The sequence below is a fragment of the Topomyia yanbarensis genome, chromosome 2 (genome assembly GCF_030247195.1).
Source record: "Topomyia yanbarensis strain Yona2022 chromosome 2, ASM3024719v1, whole genome shotgun sequence".
Classification (NCBI taxonomy): Eukaryota; Metazoa; Arthropoda; class Insecta; order Diptera; family Culicidae; genus Topomyia; species Topomyia yanbarensis.
Window position 1 is genome coordinate 210661496 of NC_080671.1, and position 26789 is coordinate 210688284.

Sequence of the window (26789 nt, forward strand, 5' to 3'; positions counted from 1 at the left end):
ATCTCGACGTTTTATGCACCTTGAATACATTTAGCATCAAAAATAAAAATTCTATTTTTAATTTTTCCTATAGTTTTTATGAGAAATTTCTGTGTGGCCGCACTCTGAAACCCGTAATTCCGGAACCAGAATTCCGATCGATACAAAATTCAATAGCAGCCGATGGGAAGGTTGCACCTTTCATTTGAGACTAAGTTTGGGCAAATCGGTCCAGCCATCTCTGAGAAAAATGAGTGACATTATTTGACACATACGCACATACATACACACACACACATACACACACACATACATACACACATACACACACACATACAGACTTTTTCCGATCTCGACGAACTGAGTCGAATGGGATATGACACTCGGCCCTCCGGGCCGGGATTAGGTTGACGTTTTTCAGAGTGATTGCATAACCTTTCTATATGAGAAAGGCAAAAATGTGCAAAATCCAAAAAAGTGAATCTTCGTCAAATTTTTTTCGTGTTTGCATCAAATCTCGACGTTTTATGCACCTTGAATACATTTAGCATCAAAAATAAAAATTCTACTTTTAATTTTTCCTATAGTTTTTATGAGAAATTTCTGTGTGGCCGCACTCTGAAACCCGTAATTCCGGAACCAGAATTCCGATCGATACAAAATTCAATAGCAGCCGATGGGAAGGTTGCACCTTTCATTTGAGACTAAGTTTGGGCAAATCGGTTTAGCCATCTCTGAGAAAAATGAGTGACATTATTTGACACATACGCACATACATACACACACACATACACACACACATACACACACACATACATACACACACACACATACAGACTTTTTCCAATCTCGACGAACTGAGTCGAATGGGATATGACACTCGGCCCTCCGGGCCGGGATTAGGTTGACGTTTTTCAGAGTGATTGCATAACCTTTCTATATGAGAAAGGCAAAAATGTGCAAAATCCAAAAAAGTGAATCTTCGTCAAATTTTTTTCGTGTTTGCATCAAATCTCGACGTTTTATGCACCTTGAATACATTTAGCATCAAAAATAAAAATTCTATTTTTAATTTTTCCTATAGTTTTTATGAGAAATTTCTGTGTGGCCGCACTCTGAAACCCGTAATTCCGGAACCAGAATTCCGATCGATCCAAAATTCAATAGCAGCCGATGGGAAGGCTACACCTTTCATTTGAGACTAAGTTTGGGCAAATCGGTCCAGCCATCTCTGTGAAAAATGAGTGACATTATTTGACACATACGCACATACATACACACACACATACACACACATACACACACATACATACACACATACACACACACATACAGACTTTTTCCGATCTCGACGAACTGAGTCGAATGGGATATGACACTCGGCCCTCCGGGCCGGGATTAGGTTGACGTTTTTCAGAGTGATTGCATAACCTTTCTATATGAGAAAGGCAAAAATGTGCAAAATCCAAAAAAGTGAATCTTCGTCAAATTTTTTTCGTGTTTGCATCAAATCTCGACGTTTTATGCACCTTGAATACATTTAGCATCAAAAATAAAAATTCTACTTTTAATTTTTCCTATAGTTTTTATGAGAAATTTCTGTGTGGCCGCACTCTGAAACCCGTAATTCCGGAACCAGAATTCCGATCGATCCAAAATTCAATAGCAGCCGATGGGAAGGTTATCGGCAAATCGGTCCAGCCATCTCTGAGAAAAATGAGTGACATTATTTGACACATACGCACATACATACACACACACACACACACATACACACACATACATACACACATACACACACATACAGACTTTTTCCGATCTCGACGAACTGAGTCGAATGGGATATGACACTCGGCCCTCCGGGCCGGGATTAGGTTGACGTTTTTCAGAGTGATTGCATAACCTTTCTATATGAGAAAGGCAAAAAACCTGTTTTAATCCACCTAGCGGTGCAATTGTGCCTTTCTCATTTCTTTAAACTATGGCACGGTGGCTTTTTATGTTCAACATAATTGTGGAAATGTCCATTACATTCTTAGTACACTTTGCACTTATACACAATGGCATGCCAGCCACGAACTTGATGAGCTACGTGTCGACGGTGAAACACTTGAAACAAAAAAAATATCATACTCCATTAGTCTAATCAGCATTAGATCAATGTTATCTGCTTGCTAACTCATTTTGTCATGCGGGGGTGGGTATGTGAGGAGGACGAAAGTCCCATGAACGAACGACTCCCCAGCTTAAATTGGTATGCTTTGTGATATAGTGGTGGTTTAAAGATGATGGGGTTGAAAGGGAGGGGTATGAGAGCTGGATGGGGTGGTGGTCTGAGGGCTGATTTAAGGAGATTTTTAAAGGAGGGGAGTGAACAGTAGAGGGGGGGTGTAACCCCTCTCCGTAAACCATCAACTACGCCCCTGTTAAAATCCAGAAACCTTATGCGAGTCGAAAAAAAAAATTTGGCCGGGATTAGGTTGACGTTTTTCAGAGTGATTGCATAACCTTTCTATATGAGAAAGGCAAAAATGTGCCAAAATCCAAAAAAGTGAATCGTCGTCAAATTTTTTTTCGAGTTTGCATCAAATCTCGACGTTTCATGCACCTTGAACACATTTAGCATCAAAAATAAAAATTCTATTTTTAATTTTTCCTATAGTTTATATGAGAAATTTCTGTGTGGCCGCACTCTGAAACCCGTAATTCCGGAACCAGAATTCCGATCGATCCAAAATTCAATAGCAGCCGATGGGAAGGTTGCACCTTTCATTTGAGACTAAGTTTGGGCAAATCGGTCTAGCCATCTCTGAGAAAAATGAGTGACATTATTTGACACATACGCACACACACATACACACACATACACACACATACACACACATACAGACTTTTTCCGATCTCGACGAACTGAGTCGAATGGGATATGACACTCGGCCCTCCGGGCCGGGATTAGGTTGACGTTTTTCAGAGTGATTGCATAACCTTTCTATATGAGAAATGCAAAAATGTGCCAAAATCCAAAAAAGTGAATCGTCGTCAATTTTTTTTTCGAGTTTGCATCAAATCTCGATGTTTTATGCACCTTGAACACATTTAGCATCAAAAATAAAAATTCTATTTTTAATTTTTCCTATAGTTTATATGAGAAATTTCTGTGTGGCCGCACTCTGAAACCCGTAATTCCGGAACCAGAATTCCGATCGATCCAAAATTCAATAGCAGCCGATGGAAAGGTTGCACCTTTCATTTGAGACTAAGTTTGGGCAAATCGGTCCAGCCATCTCTGAGAAAAATGAGTGACATTATTTGACACATACGCACATACACACACATACACACACATACACACACATACAGACTTTTTCCGATCTCGACGAACTGAGTCGAATGGGATATGGGATTAGGTTGACGTTTTTCAGAGTGATTGCATAACCTTTCTATATGAGAAAGGCAAAAATGTGCCAAAATCCAAAAAAGTGAATCGTCGTCAAATTTTTTTTCGATTTTGCATCAAATCTCGACGTTTCATGCACCTTGAACACATTTAGCATCAAAAATAAAAATTCTATTTTTAATTTTTCCTATAGTTTATATGAGAAATTTCTGTGTGGCCGCACTCTGAAACACGTAATTCCGGAACCAGAATTCCGATCGATCCAAAATTCAATAGCAGCCGATGGGAAGGTTGCAGACTAAGTTTGGGCAAATCGGTCCAGCCATCTCTGAGAAAAATGAGTGACATTATTTGACACATACGCACACACACATACACACACATACATACACACATACACACACACATACAGACTTTTTCCGATCTCGACGAACTGAGTCGAATGGGATATGACACTCGGCCCTCCGGGCCTGGATTAGGTTGACATTTTTCAGAGTGATTGCATAACCTTTCTATATGAGAAAGGCAAAAATGTGCCAAAATCCAAAAAAGTGAATCGTCGTCAAATTTTTTTTCGAGTTTGCATCAAATCTCGACGTTTCATGCAGCTTGAACACATTTAGCATCAAAAATAAAAATTCTATTTTTAATTTTTCCTATAGTTTATATGAGAAATTTCTGTGTGGCCGCGCTCTGAAACCCGTAATTCCGGAACCAGAATTCCGATCGATCCAAAATTCAATAGCAGCCGATGGGAAGGTTGCACCTTTCATTTGAGACTAAGTTTGGGCAAATCGGTCCAGCCATCTCTGAGAAAAATGAGTGACATTATTTGACACATACGCACACACACATACATACACACATACACACACACATACAGACTTTTTCCGATCTCGACGAACTGAGTCGAATGGGATATGACACTCGGCCCTCCGGGCCGGGATTAGGTTGACGTTTTTCAGAGTGATTGCATAACCTTTCTATATGAGAAAGGCAAAAATGTGCCAAAATCCAAAAAAGTGAATCGTCGTCAAATTTTTTTTTCGAGTTTGCATCAAATCTCGACGTTTCATGCACCTTGAACACATTTAGCATCAAAAATAAAAATTCTATTTTTAATTTTTCCTATAGTTTATATGAGAAATTTCTGTGTGGCCGCACTCTGAAACCCGTAATTCCGGAACCAGAATTCCGATCGATCCAAAATTCAATAGCAGCCGATGGGAAGGTGCACCTTTCATTTGAGACTAAGTTTGGGCAAATCGGTCCAGCCATCTCTGAGAAAAATGAGTGACATTATTTGACACATACGCACATACATACATACACATACACACATACACACACATACATACACATACATACACATACAACTCCGCTAGCGAATGACGGATCCCAATAGTAGCATGTCTGTAATAACATACGTACATGGAACTATTGAGAACCAGAGCTACAGGTCCAAAGCCCTGGTAAAGGAGGATGGTTGTGATGATCCGGGCCGAGATCACCACGTAAAGCAAGGTAGGGCATAACCCCAATTCCAAGGCGTGAAGCGACCCGTGCCGAGGGATGAGTGATCGAGGGGGTGAAAAAGATGCTCGATCGTTAACGGAGCCTGTGGGGTACCTGGGCAACCCCCACAGTAAGCGTCCCTTACCACGCTAATGCGGAGCTCTGGCGTGGCGGACATATATTTCTCGCGCTACTCGTGGGACTATACATGGAGGCAAATAAAAATAAAAATAAACAGACGGAGGTGCCAAACCCCTTCGCAAGAGGTGGTTTGGCGAGGTCTCCCCCCGTGGGGAGAGTAGTGGAGCGATGAGTGCTGCATCTGAAAGCACCAGTGACCCCCCAGCAGCGGTAGGAAATAGCCCTACCAACGCACCGGACGGGCCATCATCGGCGATGCGCAAAGTAGCGAAGCAACTCGATTCTATAATCGACTTCGCTAGCGCAAAGCAGAACATAGCCAAGGAGTTGAAGTTGAGCCTTCTGGAGCTCCGGAAAACTGTTCGTGTCGCAAGACAGGAACAGCAGGCATATGTTGAGAGGGTGGAATGTCGGGAGAGGCCCGACAGAGAAACCCAGACAGTGGCCACCAACAGGGAGGAAAGAGAGAAGGTCAATAGAGGTTCACAGACAGTGGCCTTTACCTTCTACGCAGCAGCCACGTCGATCGGAGCGGCGACCGAGTTCCCCTCGAAGGGAAAGGGAAAGGGCAATCGCAAGACGGCATCGAATGCGAAGCGCCCTAGGAAGTCGCCAGGCGAGGGTGCCAAAACCGACACCACTCGGCGTGCAACCGTCAAGGTCAAACGCCGCCTGGGTGAGGTAAGCGAGGGCGAGAGTGACCTCGCTGTGGAGAGCGATGGTACCAGCAACCCGGCACGACCGGGGCAGGGGGGCTCAAACCCCTGGACGCTGGTTACCAAGAAAAAGCCGGCATCGAAACCGGAGGTACCGCGGCCTGCGAGGAAGGCCAAGGACAGAGGCGAAGCCTTGTGGTTAAAAACCGACAAGGACAAATACGCCGATGTCCTTAAATCGATGAAGGCGGCTGAAAGTCTCTCGGCCCTTGGGCAGGATGTGCGTAGCGTAAGACGCACCAACACGGGAGAGATGCTCCTGGTGCTGAAGCGAGGCGCACAATCAAGTGCAGTATATAAGGCCTTGGCCCAAGAGGTCCTTGGTGAGGGCGCCCAAATCAGGTCGCTAGGTGCGGAAACAACTCTCCAGTGCAAGCACTTGGACGAGTTCACGACCGCAGAAGACGTCGTCGCAGCCGTCAAGGAGCAATGCGGCGTCACAATCGAGCGGGCCTCTGTGCGATTGAGGGACGGACCCTCTGGCACCCAAGTAGCCTACCTCAGGCTACTGAATGCGGATGCCAAAAAGGTAACCGAGAAAGGGAAGCTGAAGATCGGCTGGTCGGTATGCCCTATTAGTATACCCCAGCCGCCTTCAGTGGACAGGTGCTATCGGTGCCTAGAATCCGGCCATAAAGCTTACGAATGCAAAGGCATAGACAGGAGCAAGCTATGTCGTCGATGCGGCGAGGAGGGGCATAAAGAGCGGGGGTGCACTAAGGCATATAAGTGCCTTATCTGCACCGCTAAGAAGCAAGCCCATAAACATGCTATGGGCGGACCTTCGTGTCCCTTCGATGAGTTAAATAAGAAGAAGCCGTGAGAGTCACACAGCTAAATCTTAACCATTGTACAGCAGCCCAACAGCTGCTGTGGCAGTCGGTCTCGGAGTCGAGGACAGATGTCGCCCTCTTATCAGACCCGTACAGCATCCCTGCCGGCAACGGCAATTGGGTGTCGGACGGGTCTGGAACGGTGGCAATCTGTACAACGGGAAGGTTCCCGGTTCAAGAGGTAATACACCCCTCCGCCGAGGGTGTGACGATTGCCAAGATCAATGGTGTGTTCTATTGCAGCTGCTACGCCCCACCAAGGTGGCCAATAGAACAGTTCTACCAGATGATCGACAGGCTCTCGTCGGACCTCGTGGGCCGGAAACCGGTAGTAATAGCGGGAGACTTCAACGCTTGGGCAGTGGAGTGGGGCAGCCGCTGTACAGCAGGGGTCAAGCGCTAATGGAAGCGTTTGCGAAACTCGATACTGTGCTAGCTAATGATGGCTCCGCTAGTACATTCCGTAGAAACGGAGTGGAGGCGTGGATTGATTTGACCTTTGCCAGCCCGAGTCTGGCTCCAGGCATGGAATGGAGGGTAGACGAAGGCTACACCCATAGCGATCATTTAGCAATCCGCTTTAAGATCAACTATGGTGTGCAGCATCCGAGGGCGGGAGATCCCTGTCAGGTACGCGGGTGGAAGTCCAATCACTTCGACAGCGAAGCTTTCACCGCGGCCCTGGGACTGGAGGCCAACACCGACAGTCTAAGCGGGGATGCGCTGGTAGCTGTTCTATCACGCGCGTGCGACGCCACTATGCCGAGAAAAACACTGCCAAGAAACGGTAGATGCCCGGTATACTGGTGGAGTGCCGAGATTGCAGCTCTACGGTCAGCCTGTCTCAGAGCTAGACGTAGGATGCAAAGAGCTCGTACCGAGGATGCAAGAGAGAACCGCCATGAAGTGTTTCGAGCTGCGAAATTAGCCCTTAACAAGGCTATTAAAAGCAGCAAGAGAGCGTGTTTCGACAACCTGTGTGAGAGTACCAACGCGAATCCGTGGGGTGACGCCTACCGGATTGTGATGGCCAAGACCAAAGGGGGCTCCTCACCCCCAGAACGGTCTCCGGACCGGTTGGCAACGATTATCGAAGTACTCTTCCCGTCTCGAGCCACAAGCCCCTGGCCACCTGCACTACGAGACAGTGCGGGCACGGTCGAAATGGTGGCTCCAGTGACGAACGAAGAACTACTCGCAGTGGCTAAATCCCTAGCAATGAACAAAGCTCCAGGGCCGGATGGAGTTCCGAACAACGCTCTCAAGGCAGCGATCATAGCGAACCCGAACATGTTCAGGCTAGCTATGCAGAGATGCCTTGACGAGTGCCGTTTCCCCGATAGATGGAAAAGGCAGAAACTGGTGCTGTTGCCGAAGCCCGGGAAGCCGCCAGGCGACCCATCGGCGTACAGACCAATCTGTCTGATAAACACGACTGGCAAACTGCTTGAGAGGATCATCCTCAACAGGCTCACCCCGTACGCGGAAGGTACGGACGGTCTGTCAAGCAACCAGTTTGGCTTTCGGAAGGGTAAGTCCACAGTGGACGCTCTCAACTCAGTGATAAATACTGCCGAGATAGCGATCCAACGAAGAAGGCGAGGTATTCGATACTGTGCGTTAGTGACACTTGACGTGAAGAACGCATTCAACAGCGCAAGCTGGGATGCCATCGCGCTCTCGTTACACCGGCTTAGCCTACCGGTGGGTCTGTACCGGATCCTGGAAAGTTACTTCCAAAACCGCGTACTGCTATACGAGACCGATGCCGGTCAGAAAAGGGTTCCGATTACCGCCGGAGTCCCGCAGGGCTCGATCCTAGGCCCGGTGCTATGGAACCTCATGTATGACGGGGTTCTGAGACTGAAGTTCCCTCCTGGGGTCAAGATCGTCGGCTTTGCCGACGACGTAACCTTGGAGGTCTACGGGGAGTCAATTCCTGAGGTAGAACTAACCGCAGAACACGCGATTAGCACGGTGGAGGAATGGATGAGCGCGAGAGGCCTGGAGCTCGCTCATCATAAGACGGAGGTAGTTATCGTCAACAACCGCAAGTCGGCACAACATGCAGTTATCCATGTGGGAGAAGTCGCGATCACTTCACAGCGAAGTCTGAAGTCTCTCGGAGTCATTATAGACGACAAGCTGACCTTCGGCAGCCATGTCGACTATACGTGCAAGAGAGCGTCGACTGCTGTTGCGGCACTATCGAGAATGATGTCCAACAGCTCAAAGGTGTGCGCCAGTAGACGTAGGTTACTGGCAGGCGTTGCCGTATCTATCCTCAGGTACGGCGGCCCGTCATGGTCAAGAGCACTGAGGGTAACCAGTTACCTACAGAAACTGGAGAGCACCTACCGCGTGATGTGCCTCAGAGTGATATCTGCCTACCGCACGGTATCACACGATGCATCCTGCGTGATAGCGAGCATGATGCCAGTCGGGCTGGTCATTCGGGAAGATGAGGAGTGCTTTGAGCTACGTGGAAATAGAGGAGCCCGCGAGCGCAACTCCTCGAAAGGTAGGTGGACCCACCGGCTGATACCTAGCATATCGAGCTGGGTGGGAAGACCCCATGGGGAAGTTCACTTCCACCTGACACAATTCCTGTCAGGCCATGGCTGTTTCCGTCAGTACCTCCACAGGTTCGGACACGCGGAGGTCCCAGTCTGCCCGGACTGCCCAGGTGTAGATGAAACTGCCGAACACATACTGTTCGTATGTCATCGGTTCGACGTCGAAAGAAGAGCAATGCTTGACGTCTGTGGCTGGGACACAACCCCGGATACCCTTATTCAGCGGATGTGTCAAACGGTGGAGAAGTGGAACGCAGTCTCGGCTGCTACCATCCAGATTGCCAGTAGGCTACAGGTAATCTGGCGAACCGAGCAACAGACGGCGGGCACGGCTAACTAGTGATTGGTTAGTTGGAGCGAAAAAGGCCAAGCGCAAAATAAGAGAGTGAATGGTCTGTTCATGCCGAGGTAGGTTGGCGCAGCGAATGGCAACCGCGTAAGGGGTAAACCCAGCCACCCCGAAGCAAGACAGAAGAGTGAGTGTATAGGCGTATAAGTGGACTGCCTCATGCCAAGACGGGAGGGTCGTAGCGTAGTATGTTGGAACTAAGCTATCGATGCCTCATGGCGTGGCAGAGGAGTGAAAGGGTGAGCATCCAAGTCAGTCTCACACTGCATGTTAAGGGTGAGCATAAAAGTCAGCCTCACAGGTTGGTAGAGGCTAGCACAAAAGTCAGCCTAGCAAGGAATGAAAAAGGTGAGCACAAAAGTCAGCCTCGCATGGTATGTCAGAAGTGGGGCCTAAGAAAAATGTCCCACATGGGATGCCAGAGGGAGTGGCAAAGGTACAATAGAGTGGCACGATTGAGAGTGAATCAGGTGATAGGGTGAGCACCCAAGTCAGCCTCACATGGATGGGTAGGGCGAGCACAAAAGTAAGCCTAGCAAGGAATGAGTAAGGTGAGCACACAAGTCAGCCTCGCATGGAACGTAAAAGGTGAGCACAAAAGTCAGCCTCATGTGGGAGTGTTTGAGAGTGAATCAAAGTGTGATTGAGAGAGCACCCAAGTAAGCCTCATACAGGATGTATGATCGCGTGAGTGAGAGTGAATGAGTACATTTAGTACAGCCATCCCCCCAGAAGTAATACCGAGAGGTAGTTCCTGGGAGGAATGATGGCGGAGCCCAATGGAGTTTAGTCGGTATTAATGGCTGGTCACTATTCGAGTCCGACACGCCCCCAGTGCACCCCGTGTGGTAGATTGGACCCTACCGTTAGCACGTGTACTGGACTAGGACATAAAGGTCTTCTCCATTGTAAAAAAAAAACATACACATACACACACATACAGACTTTTTCCGATCTCGACGAACTGAGTCGAATGGGATATGACACTCGGCCCTCCGGGCCGGGATTAGGTTGACGTTTTTCAGAGTGATTGCATAACCTTTCTATATGAGAAAGGCAAAAATGTGCCAAAATCCAAAAAAGTGAATCGTCGTCAAATTTTTTTTCGAGTTTGCATCAAATCTCGACGTTTCATGCACCTTGAACACATTTAGCATCAAAAATAAAAATTCTATTTTTAATTTTTCCTATAGTTTATATGAGAAATTTCTGTGTGGCCGCACTCTGAAACCCGTAATTCCGGAACCAGCATTCCGATCGATCCAAAATTCAATAGCAGCCGATGGGAAGGTTGCACCTTTCATTTGAGACTAAGTTTGGGCAAATCGGTCCAGCCATCTCTGAGAAAAATGAGTGATATTATTTGACACATACGCACATACATTCACACACACACATACACACACAAACACACACATACAGACTTTTTCCGATCTCGACGAACTGAGTCGAATGGGATATGACGCTCGGCCCTCCGGGCCGGGATTAGGTTGACGTTTTTCAGAGTGATTGCATAACCTTTCTATATGAGAAAGGCAACAAGGTTTAAGTAAAAAAAATGAAAAGTTTAAAATAAAATTAGCAATGTCTGTCGATAAAAAAGCAATTTAAAATGGTAGAAAATATAAAGCCAGAAAGTGGGAAATTTTTTTTTAACGAGTCAAGAAGACTGTCGTATAAAATATGGGATATAATAAATTTTGCAAGGTAACACAGGAAAAAGTGCAATCAAACGGAAGGTTGCAAAGCATTGAAAATGAATACAAGAGATGGTCAGAGTCCAAGAAACCTGAACCAAACTAAGGCAAAAATACATAAGGGCCTGAGTCAGTGAACCAGAGCCGAAATAAAAGTCAAGAGCCAAGAGCCAGAGTCAAAGGACCTGAGTCGAGTGCAATTTATAAAGTAAAAATACAAGAAGGCCTGAGTCAGCGAACCAGAGCCAAAATAAAAGTAGAGCTAAAAGCCAGAGTCAAAGGACCAGCGCTAGAGCCAAGATTATTAAGGTCACGTATTTTCTAAATCGGATCGTGTAAGCTATACTACGATTAGAAACTCCGGAGGTAACAATGCCGAAGTATCGAGATGGGAACACAAGAATGAATGAGCAAGGAGAAGTCTGACCCCTGGAGTGAAAAGGGTGAGTGATACACAAGGAAACAGACGCCAGGATGTGTGATAAATGAATGAAGTACGAACGAGTGTTTAAAATTACAGATAGGACGAAGAGGTTGACAAACGAGGACAAACCAAGTAAGGGCGAAAAGGGTGAAGAACAGGAATACGAGACAAAGACGAAGGGAATAATCATTAGGAGATCTTAGCGGTGAAAACAAGGGAAAAAGTTTCATAATTGAAGAAAAGTGTTAATGGACACTATAACATATAGGTGATGAAAGCGCCACGAAAAACGTGAAAGTGGGAATAGCAAACTTTATTACACAATTTATAAAGAGACGTGTAGCGAACACGCTCAGAAGATTACATTTTACCAAAGAGGCGTGACATGAATCCGTCCAAGTACTGGTTAAAATATAAATATAATAAATATAAAAAAATGCAGTTAAACAAATGGCGAGAAAACTCCCAGATGGGAAATATTTTATGAAAAGGAGAAACATGACAAAAACAAGAAAGTTATCAACAAGTTGCAATAGGGGCAGACACAGCAGAAGAATGTCATTTTAAATTTCACAAGAGTCGCAAATGAGCCAAAGTGCGTTTTTTATCTTTCTAAATATTATTAGGAGAATTTCGATTTGGTTTCACAAGTTGCGCATCAGTCCACCTTGGCAATTGTAATTTTCAGGTACTCTCTAGGATGGATGTAGTTGATTATGGTAAGTAAGATTTCAGAGTACTTTTCCTTCATAACCGCATGGTTAGCAATACCATGTATCTTTTCGGGAATTTAAGTCTTTATTTACAGGTACCCTCCTGGGTCAACCTCAATTGGATAGGGGGAGATGTCGAAGCAACGTACACAATAGCCACGATAGACAGGAAGGAAGACAATCAAGTATTCCCGTAAAAAGACTTACCTCGCTTCGACAAATGTTGTCGACACAAAACATTTTTGAAAAAAAATTAAAGAAAAAAAATTTATTATGAAAAAAAAAATTATTATGAAAAAAACACAATTACAAAAAAAAGACACAACTCGAGGAACACACAAAAAAATATATTATCCATCTCGAGTCTAAAACAATATTACAAAAAAAAATACTAAAAACCGAGCACAACAGGCAAAAGAACTCGAAATTATTAAAACGAGCAAAGTAGCAAAAGATCTCCAACAAAAAACACATCTGGGGAAAAAGAAGAAATTGGGGGCAATTACTAACAACTAACATCCTTGTTCTTGCTTGAAATACATATCCGACAAGAATAGATTAGGAAGATTGCCAAACCGAGTCGGTTTTCATTTTAAAATAAACTATAAGCAAGAGTAATCTCACATACGACAAATTTTAAAGTGTAAAGTAAATAATTGAAAACAAACAGAAATCGAAATAATTGAATAAATATAGTAAATTAAAAGTTGAGATTGAAGATAACAAAAAATAATTTAGTTCATTTATATTTTTAACACAATAATAATCTATAACAGTCAAATTATCAAAAACGGTAGGACAAATAAGCAAATCACGTCTATTGATGAAAAATATAATGACTAAAAATAGGAGATTTTGTATAAAGTGGAAGCAGAAGTCCAGAGTAGTGTGTACCCTATGGAGATGGTAGTCACGAGCACTACCAACCGCGTTCGACAAGGATGGATTTGGAAAGGACGGTTGCAGGTGGTGACGGGAAGAAGATGGAGGGGATCTCGGAGGCGGAAGAATGGTCAAAATACGAAACAAGCAGGACAGCCCATTATTAACGAGAAATTCAATAAAGCTGAGAGTGGAGTATTGACAACGAAGGCTAAACCTGGATCAGCCTAAACCAAAGATTAAAGCCACAGTCGGAACAGTCAAACCCGGTCTGTGTGATTGAAAATAGAGCCTCAGTAGCCCACAATCAATATGGCCTGAAGGTAGCAAGCAAGCAGACAAATCTCCCGGATAAGCCAAACGTTGAGGGAGAAACCAATGTCGACAAATACGTAAAGGACGTCGATATCAATGTAATCAATCGAGGGTTGGTACAACAAATAAATTCTAACCAGAATCGAGGAAATGAGTAACATGAGATAACAAAAATCAACAACGTGAACGGAGAAGACAGAATCGAAACAATATGTATGAGCAACAACCATGGCCCAAGAGAACAACAATCTGTGGACAAAGAAGGATGTCACTTCTCAACTTCTTTAGGTACACTTAAAGAAAACACGCCCAAACGTGTCAATCCGATTCAAAATAGATTAACAACTTCTTCTACCTCCGTCACACGTCCTACAATGGTGTGTCCTCTTATGCTTCAGTGGCAGGTAGCAATGCCAAAATAACGGCTACACCTACCATGCTCTCAATCTCGTTTGCACTCAACGCTCCCTTTAGTCCAATAGATCTTGGTAGCGTAACGGAAGAAAAAATAAAATATCTACAGCAGGCTATGTTACCTATGATGATTGTCATGTTAAATTCTACCTCTATGTTTGAAGCTTTTCAAGCGGGTTGGGAATTTGCTAACAAAATTGTAATGAAATTAAAGTTTAACAATGACTTTAAATAATCATTTAAATTTATTAAATTAGAATGCTCGTTCATTAAAAACGTGCGAAGACGAATTTTTCAACTTCTTGAGGACACATAATGTGCATGTAGCCGTTGTGACCGAAACTTTTTTAAAACCAAATATTAAATTGAAGAATAACTCTAATTTTGGTATTCATCGATTTGATCGAATTGTTGGATTCGGCGGAGGAATCGCAATAGCAGTTAATCGCAGGATCAAGCATTCCATTACGCCGTCTCTTGACACCAAGGTGATTGAGAGTTTGGGTATCGAAGTTGAAACTGATATTGGTATCATTTTTATTGCTGCAGCCTATTTGCATTTTCAGTGCACTGGCGAGCAAATTAATTTCTTGAAGTGAGACTTACAAAAACTTACAAGAAATCGGTCGAAATTCTTCATAATCGGTGATTTTAACGCCAAACACCGAGCCTGGAATAATGCTCAAAGCAATTCCAACGGTAAACTACTTTTTAATGATTGCTCTGCTGGTTATTATTCAATTTTGTTCCCGAATGCTATTCGTCTGGAAGGAATCCATCAACAATTGATTTGGTTTTGACAGATCAAAGTCACCTTCGTAGCGAATTGATTACACATGCTGACTTGATTCTGATCATCTTCCAGTAACTTTTTCACTTTCTCAAGAAGCTGTTTCCAATTCCATTAGCTCAGTGTTCAATTATCACAAAGCGAATTGGGAAAGGTACAAAACTTATATTGAGAATAATTTTAATCATGACCTTGATTTATAAAATAAAGCTGACATTGATACGGCATTACAAAATTTAAGTATATCTATAGTTGATGCTAGAAATTTATCAGTACCAACAACACAGAAAAAAAATTAATACTCCTATTATTGACGAAGTCATTAAATGAGGAAGAAAATTATTTTTCCATTGTGCACATCGATAAAGTTCAAGTTTCTGAATGTAAAATATCAGAACGACTTGTAGACGGCGCCGGTGGATGAGTGGTAAGCGTTACCGCAACTCATTCCAGTTGCCTGGGTTCAATTCCAGCCGAGGTCGTTGAGATTTTTCTGAAGTGAAAAAATCTGTGGTCACGTCTTCCTTCGGAAGGGAAGTAAAGCCGTTGGTCCCCGGTCTATGAGTTTGGTGGATCGATATCTAGTCCAGATAGTGAAGTCATCTCTCTGGCGTCGTTAAGGAAGAAGTAGATCCAACTTCTATACACTTACTAACAAAAACATCCTCCTCCTATGATACTTGTGGAGTGCGCAGTAGTGTATACGGCCTCTAACAAAAGCAAGTATCGGACTAACCATTCCTTCCCTTTCCTTCCGCGATCTACGTTCAGGCCTGGCCGGCGCCGGTATTGAACAATAAACACTTTAGGATTACCAGGAGTTGCACATTGAAAGATGTTTCGCTACTCCCAAGCATAATTATCTACTGATTCTCTGTTCAACTTCAGCTAGTCAAGATCGATAACGGAGTAGCAGCCAGGGGTGGTCGCACAAGCTCAAGTTCAATATCAGAACGACCTGTAGTGTTTTTTTTTATGAAAATGTAAACAGGTCCTGGCTTGACTGATTTAAACCACAAGAATTAATCGATAGATAATCCAGCAAAAGGTTAAACGACTCAACTGATTCGATACAGATATCGACACAGAATTTTCGAGGAGTAAATACAGATGAAAAGATTTTTTAGGACAAAAATACAGATTTAATTTTGGCAACCCTGATCCAGATGGCTTAATAGAATAACACTGCTTCACTTGTCACTGACCGGCTAACGGTACTCAGAAACAGAAACACAAAAGAAGGGAAAAAGTACTGAAACCTCAACTAAGCGTAGAGTGTGCGAATAACCTTGGACGTGGATTAACACTATTTGTCGCTATAGAGTGTACGGACCGACAACAAAAGACTTCTATCTCGACTGAGTGCTCGATAACGAATGATAAATATGAATTATGTTAGAAATCTATTTTCTCACTAATACTTGGTGACCTGTGCATTCATATACCATCCAACGTCTATCGCACGACTGAACGCAATGCTTAATCCAACGGATAAATACATCAACTCTGGACATATTTTCACTTTGAAGTGGATTTACGCATTGTTTTGTCTTTGAAGTAAACTTGCGTATTGTTTTTGAAATATAGTTAATTAATAACTAAATTCACAAAATCATACCGGCTTGAACCTTCGTTCGAACCGGTCACAAATCTTGATAGCTCCTGGTTTACCTAGAGTTTTTCAACAGCAACAGTCTTTCTCAAGGATCTTTATATTTTCGCTCGATCAGTCTTTCTCAAGACTACCTATATTTTTTCGACAATTTTCAAGACTACCTACTTTTTCTACTCAATCAGTCTTTTTCAAGACTAAAACATTTTTCAAGAACAATTCAGCCTAAAGAAATATTTAATTCTTCCAACATGCCTGGGTCCTCCCAGAAAGGCCGTGTGCCAAAAATTAAAGCTAAACAGAAAAGGGTATCTTCTCCACCCGAAAATTCAATTGACTGCAGAAACTCATTAGATGTTTTATCCGAATGTGAATCTGATGAAATTTCTAAATTTCCTCGCATTGCGCATAATGCCAATGAGAAGAAAACGCAATCACCTCCGCCTATAACAGTGATGATCTCCGACTTCAAAGCCTTTCGAACTGAGCTTTCGAAGTTCCTTCCGGACGTGAAAATCTCTTTTCAGATTGGCCGAAGAGGAGAATGTCGAGTTACAGCGGAGGAATTGATTGGCCACAAACGACTACTCCAGTATCTTACGGAGAAGTAATATAAATTTTATTCATATGATTTCAATACAGATAGACCATTCAAGGCTGTCTTTAAAGGGCTACCACAAGGTCAAAGTTTGGATGAAATATCCAGCGAATTGAAAAATTTACTTGGCTTTTCTCCTTCACAAGTTATTCTTATGAAGAGAAAGGCTAGCGGCGAGAACACGCCAGTACGCTCTGGAATTATCCAGGAGCTTTATTTAATTCATTTTAACCGTAATGAGGTTAATGATTTGAAAGTATTTGATAAAGCACGTTTTATGTTCCACGTGCGAGTAAAGTGAGAACATTATAGACGACATGGGGGCAGAATTCAAAATCTGACCCAGTGTCGTAGATGCCAAGGCTTTGGGCATTACGCAACCGAGTCGAGGAGCCGAGAATGGATGTAACGTTTGGAAGCAGGAAGAGGTGCACACTGGGACCACCGTAAAGTTAGGATGTTAAGAAAATGTCAAATAATGATAGAAAATTGTAAATATTTGGTTTTGACAAAAGTAACAACAAATATGATTTTAGTAATGGCAATCTTAGGAGTTAGGACACAAAAGACTTTTTGACACAAATTTTATATATAACCCGCGCAATTGTCTTGATGATGCGTCTCTCCGAGGCAACATCAAGCTCAGTAAGTAAGGGGGCATGCAGCGCCCATAATTTTCGGCCAGCATCAACCCTGGCAAATTTCTCCAAGTGGTGCACCATGGAAGCTAATTTCCTGGGTTACATCACCAGCTACAGCCTTAAGCTAAGCTGATATTTTGATGCACTCGCGCTTTCCAAGCCATATGCTTACGGAAACGAATAAATACTTTGTTTAATTAAACACAGTTTGTTAGCAGCAAACGGCGACGCTGTTGTAGAAAGTAAAGGCCTCCGAGTATGAGTCATAATGAACTACTGATTCATTCACCGGCGTCTTTACTCTCGCGAGCGTCGAAAGACGATATGATAAAAGTCTTTTGGGTCAAATTGTAAGGGGTCAGTCGGTAATTAGTCAGTCAGTCGGGTGAAGTAGTTAAGGCGGTGATTCACACTAAAGAGATAGGTCCGCCACTAGTAGTCGTTAGCAGGCTTATAACACACGCGCCTGCCGCCTTTCTGTGTGAAATAGTTGTGAGGTTAAGCAAGATAGGTAAGCAGGAAAACAAGCCTGCCAGCGAGTTGATAAGTGCATTTTCCAATCAAGCTCTGGTGGCGGGAAGACCACATTACCGTAAAGCAAATATAGTAATTACGATACTCATAATTCTAAATTAAAGAATATTGTAACAAGTGGACATTTTAACATCAATTACGCTTATCGCAGTTCGTAGGATTAGCAGTGATACAACTAATAAAGTAATTCACTAGTGAAGAGCAGATGGCATCAGTTTTCCTGGATATTTAGGGGGCTTTTGATTCAGTGTCTATCAATGTTCTTTCAGAGAAGCTGCATCAGCATGGTCTTTCGCCGATTTTAAATAACTTTTTGCTAAACCTGTTGTCTGAGAAGCATATGCATTTATCGCATGACGACTTAACAACATCGAGATTTAGCTACATGGGTCTTCCCCAGGGCTCATGTCTAAGTCCCTACTCTACAATTTTTATGTGAATGACATTGACGATTGTCTTGCCAATTCATGCACGCTAAGGCAACTTGCAGACGACGGGGTGATCTCTATTACAGGGCTCAAAGATACCAATTTGCAAGGACCATTGCAAGATACTTTGGACAATTTGTCTGCTTGGGCTCTTCAGCTGGGTATCGAGTTCTCCACGGCGAAAACTGAGCTGGTCGTCTTTTCTAGGAAGCGTAAGCCGGCTTCTACTTATGGGTGTAACAATCAATCAGGTCTTCACATTTAAATATCTGATCTGGTTCGACTCTAAAGGTACCTGGGGATGTCACATTAGGTATCTGAAACAAAAATGCCAACAAAGGATCAACTTTCTCCGGACAATAACTGGAACATGGTGGGGTGCCCACCCAGGTGACCTAATTAGGTTGTATCAAAAAACGATACTGTCGGTAATGGAATACGGATGCTTCTGCTTCCGCTCCGCCGCGAACATACATTTCATCAAACTCGAAAGAATTCAGTATCGTTGTTTGCGTATCGCCTTAGGGTGCATGCAGTCGACCCATACGATGAGTCTCGAAGTGCTGTCGGGCGTTCTCCCGTTGAAAAATCGATTTTGGGAACTCTCATATCGATTGCTTATTCGATGCGATATCTTGAACCCGTTGGTGATTGAAAACTTCGAAAGGCTCGTCGAGCTTAATTCTCAAACCCGTTTTATGTCCTTGTACTTCAACTAAATGGCATAGAGCATCAATCCTTCTTCGTATAATCCCAACCATGTCCGTTTTCTAGATACTTCTGATTCTACTGTTTTCTTCGACATATCCATGAAGGAAGAGATTCGTGGAATACCGGATCACATACTCCCACAAATGATCCCCAATACATTTTATAATAAATTCCGAGAAGTCGACTGTGACAAAATGTTCTACACTGACCGATCAAATCTCGATGGGTCCACTGGCTTCGGTACTTTCAATAATACTATCACCGCTTCATTCAAGCTCAATGATCCCGCTTCAGTTTACGTCGCAGAATTAGCTGCTATTCAGTACACCCTTGGGATCATCGACACTCTGCCCACAGATCACTACTTCATCCTCTCGGACAGCCTCAGCTCTATCGAGGCTCTTCGTGCGATGAAGCACGATATCAATGATATCGGGTTCAATTCCTGATCAATCCAGGGTATTCCCGGAAAGGAATATCCCTGGATTACCTTGGGTTAGTGGTACGCAACTTTCAATAAAGGTGCCTGATGTGGATGATATAACTCGATTAGACTCTGCACTGCCACTAGGCTCGTCACTTCTAACCTTAGCAGGTGGTTGTACCGATGTCTTGGTCAGGCGGGAGGAGTCTTACAGAGAATTATCAGAAATGGAAGCTATTGGGTTCAATTCCCGATTCTATCAAGTATCTTCCCGGAATGGAAATTTTCTTGATGGACCCTGGTTGTTGATGGAATATTCGAAATATATCTGGTTACGTTCTTTTGAAGGAAAGGCTATGTCTGTAAATTGAACCAGTCCGTTTTTTTTTGTTAACTGGTCTTGTCATGATTTAAAATATTAATTATCTTCTAGAGAAATCGTTCAGCTCACACCTTTGTGGGGGTATGAGGTGGGACCATCATCATCATCATAAGCCCAAAAAACAATTCCCGTATTTTCTAGGGAAGATACGGGAGTCCTTGTATACGTTATCTGAAAAATCTTACCAGATTACCTTTGTTTGGGTCCCCTCTCATTGCTCTATCCCGGGCAATGAAAAGGCCACTCTTTAGCAAAGGTGGGCGCATTAGAAGGTGACATCTATGAAAGACCAATTTGCTTCAACGAATTTTTCAGCATCTGTCGTCAGAGGACACTCAACAGTTGGCAAACCTCGTGGAGCAATGGGGAACTTGGACGATGGTTACATTCCATTATTCCGAAGGTATCAACGAAGCCATGGTTCAGGGGGATGGATGTGGGTCGGGACTTCATTCGTGTAATGTCCCGGCTCATGTCTAACCACTACACGTTGCATGCACATTTGCGGCGTATTGGGCTTGCGGACAGTAGTCTGTGCGCTTGTGCGAGGGTTATCACGACATCGACCACGTTGTCTGGGTTTCTGCCGAGTATTGTGACGCCAGGTCTCTGTTAAAGGATTCCCTTCGGGCCCGAGGTAGACCACCCAATGTCCCAGTCCGGGATATGCTAGTAAATCGCGATCTCCCCTATATGTCCCTTATTTACAATTTCATTAAAACGATAAATATCCCAAATTAGCCCCTCTCTTTTATTTCTTGTTTTTAAAAAATTCCTCTTGCCTTGTGGAACCGATCAGCTCCAGAGTGCCACTATGTAACCGCCGTCGCCCTTACCACTACGCCTGCATAGAAGGAAACTGAAGCGAGAGCGACTCGATGTCCGATGACTTTTGAAGGATTCCTCGCGGGTCCGAAGAATACCATCCGCCAATCCGGTACTCGACGACTTACTAGCCTGAGGCGCAAATTTGTTTCGTTGATCTCCCGTTTGCGCGAAAGTTGCAAGTTTTGCTCTTCTTTCCCTGTCACCATATACGTCTTCTCTCCCCTGTCATTGATACAACTGCTGCTACACTGATGTGGAAATAAGCCCATCTCTGAATATCTTGACCAAGCATAAGTCTTCGTTAAAAAATCAAATTTGTATTCTGTATTCCTAGTTTTAAGCTGGGACGGGACGTGCAAAGTGAAAATAAGTAACTGTCACCGCGAACCGGCAATGGCCTGTCATTGCGAACCGAATCTTTCTTGATGATTTTCATTTTTTTGTACTAGACAGTGTCTGGGTAGTATCGTAATATCCTGGCTATATACACGGTGTTTTTAGAAAATATATTTTACGTGTTGCTTAGATGCATGTTCATGCACAGAAACAAATGTGCAAAATGCAACGACGGCACGTGCAATTTTATTATTCTGCTCAACAATTATGGTTAATGTTGTTTTACACAGCTCAGACAAACGATAACATAATTCAGGTCATGTTTGTGCTCTATTATTTTCGGCACATATCTGTACCTCATCGGCAGAAATCTATGCCGCATCGGCACAGCACTATCATCGACATTTGCTTGACATTATTTTTCAATCGGATTTTTCCCTGCAAAATAACATCAATATCGGAAGGGAAAAAGAAGACCGTCTTCGCATGTCCCGTCCCAGGTTTTAAGATAGCTGTAATTTTTACTCTTTATTGAAACTCTTGTCCTCCATCTTGTAAATAGAATTGTATCCCTACTTTTAAGATATCTGTGAAATTTCTCATAAATATTTGTTCCCCCTTTTGTGTACTGAACTATATTGTTAGTTTTAAGATTACTGTAAAATATTTCGTAAAATACTATTACTCCCCCTGAATCCCTTGTTTTAAAAATTTTCATAAAAATATCTTATGGCCCTCTCTTGTATATTGAATCTTATTTCTAGTCTTAAGATAGCTGTAAACTTTTTTTTCTTGTGTAAAAAAAGATAGGTGGGTAATGTCTAGGACATAACCGGAGTGTCGTGACTACTCGTTTGACTTGTAATTCAAATCGAATGATACTCAATGAAATATGTGGGAATGTTTCAAGTTATTCTTTATAATAATTATGGTGGTTCTGAAAAGAATCTTTGTTTTTGGCGTCTGCGTTGATACGGGATGCGCTGGATTCTAAGCTCGTTGAGACATTCATTCATGAAATGAACAAATTTCATTTTTTCTTGCTTTGAAATATCAATGTTAAAATCTCTCAAAAAACCATCGGAATCTTTTTCCTGGCGTACAGAAATGAATCACGCTTAGCAAAAAACTAGGGGCGGGTAATTCCCGGGACATAACCGCGATGATCATGTTCTTAAAATTCTGCTTGTATCTCTTTCAAATTTTACGCATTAAGCTCGATTCACCGGGCTCAGCGAAATTTTCCTGGGGAACCCGTTCGTATGGTCTATTCAGTAAAACAATTTTATTGCCGAGTTCTCCGCATTGAATACAGGTCAATAATTTCATATGATTTCAACAATCAGACAATGTACTTGTATGACAGATGGGAGTATTTTGAAGTTGTTTTAGTGGAGGTAACAACATAAAATCGTGTATTGGACATCTTACAATGATTCTCCTTAACACCGCAAAACCACGGGGTTGGCAGCAGAGGGTTAAGTTGTTTGGAAAAGATGACAGTTATTATATGATAACTAAAAATACAAAATTGTTCTATAAATTGCAAAGTTATTGCCGTGTTAACCTGAAAATTTGTCATTTCATTCATATAGGAACAATCATTGAAATTATGTCTTAGATTAGTGGAGACTCGATCCCTAATTTGGGGACACTCGATTCCTTTTTGAAAGCGTGTTTAAAAGAGCATGTAGGGTAATAAGCCTATTTTTGCTATGTTTCTATTATCACCCTAACCATCTGAAGCCTTTGATTAGAGCAGCGTCTGTAATATTTGCTCAAAGCATTGGCTAAAACGGAATTGTGATAATTGGGGTACTCGATTAGAGTTTTTCTGCGCTTAAACAGAAGAATTTAACCATTCTCGACATTTTTGTTATTATATTGGCTCATAATAACAAAGCAAAAAGCTGAAATAATAAAGTTAATAAATAATGAAATAATGTGGTACCCTCCCTAATAGGGTAAAAATAGGTACCTTACCTTATTCAATGTTATAAATGGGATTGCGGTATTGATTAGATTGTTGTGATTAGACATTGCTATTTTTGTTACTACATATTACGCATCTCCCACCTGATTTTGTTAAGAATTCCCTAAATCTCCATGCAATTATTTGAAAGCCGTCTGTTGTTGAGGAACGTCAAATGTGGGATGCATGGTTGCTACGTATACTGCAGTAAACAATTACAGTTAGGTTTCTGTATGATGAAGCGTTCATTTTTAACAAATTATTTTTGTTATTGTCTGGCAACAATGACTTCAATTCTTTCTTCTCGTGTGAATTTGGTTATGTTCAGTGGTGTGTATGAAGCATGGCGAAGGGGATGAAATCTCCACGAATTTGAAGGGATCAAGTGAACCCATAGCATCTATTTCAGCAAACTTTAATAAAAATATAGTTGTGCAAAAAAATCAACTCAATCATAACGTATTTATATAATTGACATTCTCCTATAATTCTGTATGCAAAGGTATAGTATGTAGTGGGTGATTTTATCAATTGTATAAAAGTTTGAAAATTTAGAAAATAAATCTTCTTTAGTTCTTCTGAGATTTTTTGTTTTAAATCGGTAAAAATTCTGTTACACATGTTCAATTTCTTTTTTTTGGCATTAAAGAAATTTATTTTCAGATTAAACTACGCAACTTTCTAGTATATTCGATTAATGTATTCTGATCCGCCTTTGAGTTAGGATGATGGGATCAAGTCTCCCCGGGGATAAAGTCTCCTCAGTCTCCCCTACATATGATCATTGCCCTTTCGCAGCTCACACCGAATCAGCACGCTTTGCATCAAGGCGTTTCTATTTATTAACTTTTCGTTGCAGATGAAAGGCCATCCTTTTGTGCGATAAATGAAAATATTTTCATCATTCGTTTTGGTGTAGCTTTCGCTTAGTGGCAGAGTTGCCACATTCACTGATTTTCTTAGAAGGAATTGCAAAAATATTCGGGTTTGTTGATTAATTTGAAAAATATTTTCTTATATAATGTTTTTAAATTATACAAATTAATAAAAGTAACTTCCTAATAAAATTCTTTTTCCATTATATATTCATCCTAAGGACGGTTTGCATACAACTATGACACAAATCCATCTACAATTAACAGCGCTAACGGAAAATAAGTACTACTAATTCTTTACAAATATTTTGTTAGTCCTGAAAAGGACTGTGGGCAACTTTAGAGATGCGTGAATTTACTTCTTCGGGCAGCTTTCTTGGCAGGTTTGGCGGCCTTCTTTGGCTTGTTCGCTGCAGCCTTCGATGTTTTGGTGGCATTTTTAGTGGCAGTTGCTACCGCCTTTTCAGTGACTGCGTTTCTTAGCCTTTGGCTTTTTGGCCTTCTCATCGCCACCACCTCCACCAACGTTTTTCTTCTCTCCGGTGGTAGTCGATTTGATTGTTCGTCCGATGCAGCTTATCACGACCACGCACGTCTGTTATGCACTGCGTCTTACACACGTCTGGCTTTGAGAAAGCCATATAGATTTTATCATTAATGTTGATTCTCATTTAAAGTAGTTTTTGAACTATTTAAACAAATTTTATATAGCAAACAACGTATCGGTAGCAAGCGTTGAACGTTTTCCTTCCGATTTATGAAACAAGACTAAGACAACCAAAACTAATATGCCGACTTTCCCCCACCAACTGCTATCGTCAAGCAACCCAATACAAATAATCATAGGAACAAACATGTAGTGGACCTATATATAAACTTTTCATTATTTTATTGTTCGGTTGCTGCACCATATTGACGGCTCTGTGCGGAATGCCGAATTCGACAAAATGCCGAAGAAATTGATTAAATCCATTCAGTACAACAAAAGATATAAGCGTTCAAAATATTACATCATTTTTCTTCCGAAATTTTGAAAAGGGGCCCCTATATTGAAAGGTAAGTCGTTAGTCACGACAAAAAAATATTTCAACATTGTAACCTCCTAGTTTTAAGATATCCAAAATGTAAAAACAAAAGAATTTGGCACCGCCAAACTAACGCATTTGTGCCTGTCAAATAAACGAAATGAATAAAAAAAACAGATGCTGAACCAGAAAATATTTATAATCATGCAGACTGTTGCAAAGTATTGAAATCTAAATTGCAAATTTGTCACAATAATGTAAAAAATCGTTTGATTGAAGAAAAAACGAAGAGAACAGCAAATATTAACAAAAAAGCCAAACTTCAAATGTACAAGCCAGGTGACCTAGTCTGGCTTAAGAACGAAACTGCTAAAAAGTTAGAAGCAAAATATCACGGACCATTCAAAAAAATTGAAGATTTGATTCCAAATTTAAATTTTTTTTATTAGTAGAGGGGAAGATTTAGTTCACAAATGTATAATCAAACCATACGAAAGAATAGTAGAAGATTAGGAAAGACGTGTGGTGGATATATGCATAGAAAAATAATAAAATTATTTTATTATTCGTTCATTATTTTTAATCCTTTTCTATTTCGACTATGTTAGTCACATTTTCTTTTTTACATTTTAACGACATTCAATTAGCTAGAGATTACTGGGTAGGAAAAGTTATGAAACTTAGAGCCATAGTACTCAAGTGAGAGCAAGGATGTAAAGTAAACAGATCGGAAAACTAGAAGTGGCAGGGTCATTAGAACACGCTTAATATCGTAGGGGAGACTGAGGAGACTTGATCCCCGGGGAGACTTGATCCCATCATCGTAACTCAAAGGCGGATCAGAATACATTAATCGAATATACTAGAAAGTTGCGTAGTTTTATCTGAAAATAAATTTCTTTAATGCCAAAAAAAGAAATTGGACATGTGTAACAGAATTTTTACCGATTTAAAACAAAAAATCTCAGAAGAACTAAAGAAGATTTATTTTCTAAATTTTCAAACTTTTATACAATTGATAAAATCACCCACTACATACTATACCTTTGCATACAGAGGAGGATGTCAATTATATGAATACGTCAATTATTTGCATACAGAGGAGAATGTCAATTATATGAATACGTTATGACTGAGATGATTTTTTTGCACAACTATGTTTTTATTAAAGTTTGCTGAAACAGATGCTATGGGTTCACTTGATCCCTTCCAATTCGTGGAGATTTGATCCCCTTCGCCATGCTTCATACACACCACTGAACATAACCAAATTTGCTTTCGCTCCGCCGCGAACATACATTTCATCAAACTCGAAAGAATTCAGTATCGTTGTTTGCGTATCGCCTTAGGGTGCATGCAGTCGACCCATACGATGAGTCTCGAAGTACTGTCGGGCGTTCTCCCGTTGAAAAATCGATTTTGGGAACTCTCATATCGATTGCTCATTCGATGCGATATCTTGAACCCGGTGGTGATTGAAAATTTCGAAAGGCTTGTTGAGCTCAATTCTCAGACCCGTTTCATATCCCTGTACTTTGACTACATGGCGCTGAATATTAACCCTTCTTCTTACAATCCCAACCGTGTGCATTTCATAAATACTTCTGAATCTACTGTTTTCTTCGACACATCCATGAAAGACGAGATTAGTGGAATTCCGGACCACATACGCCCGCAAGTGG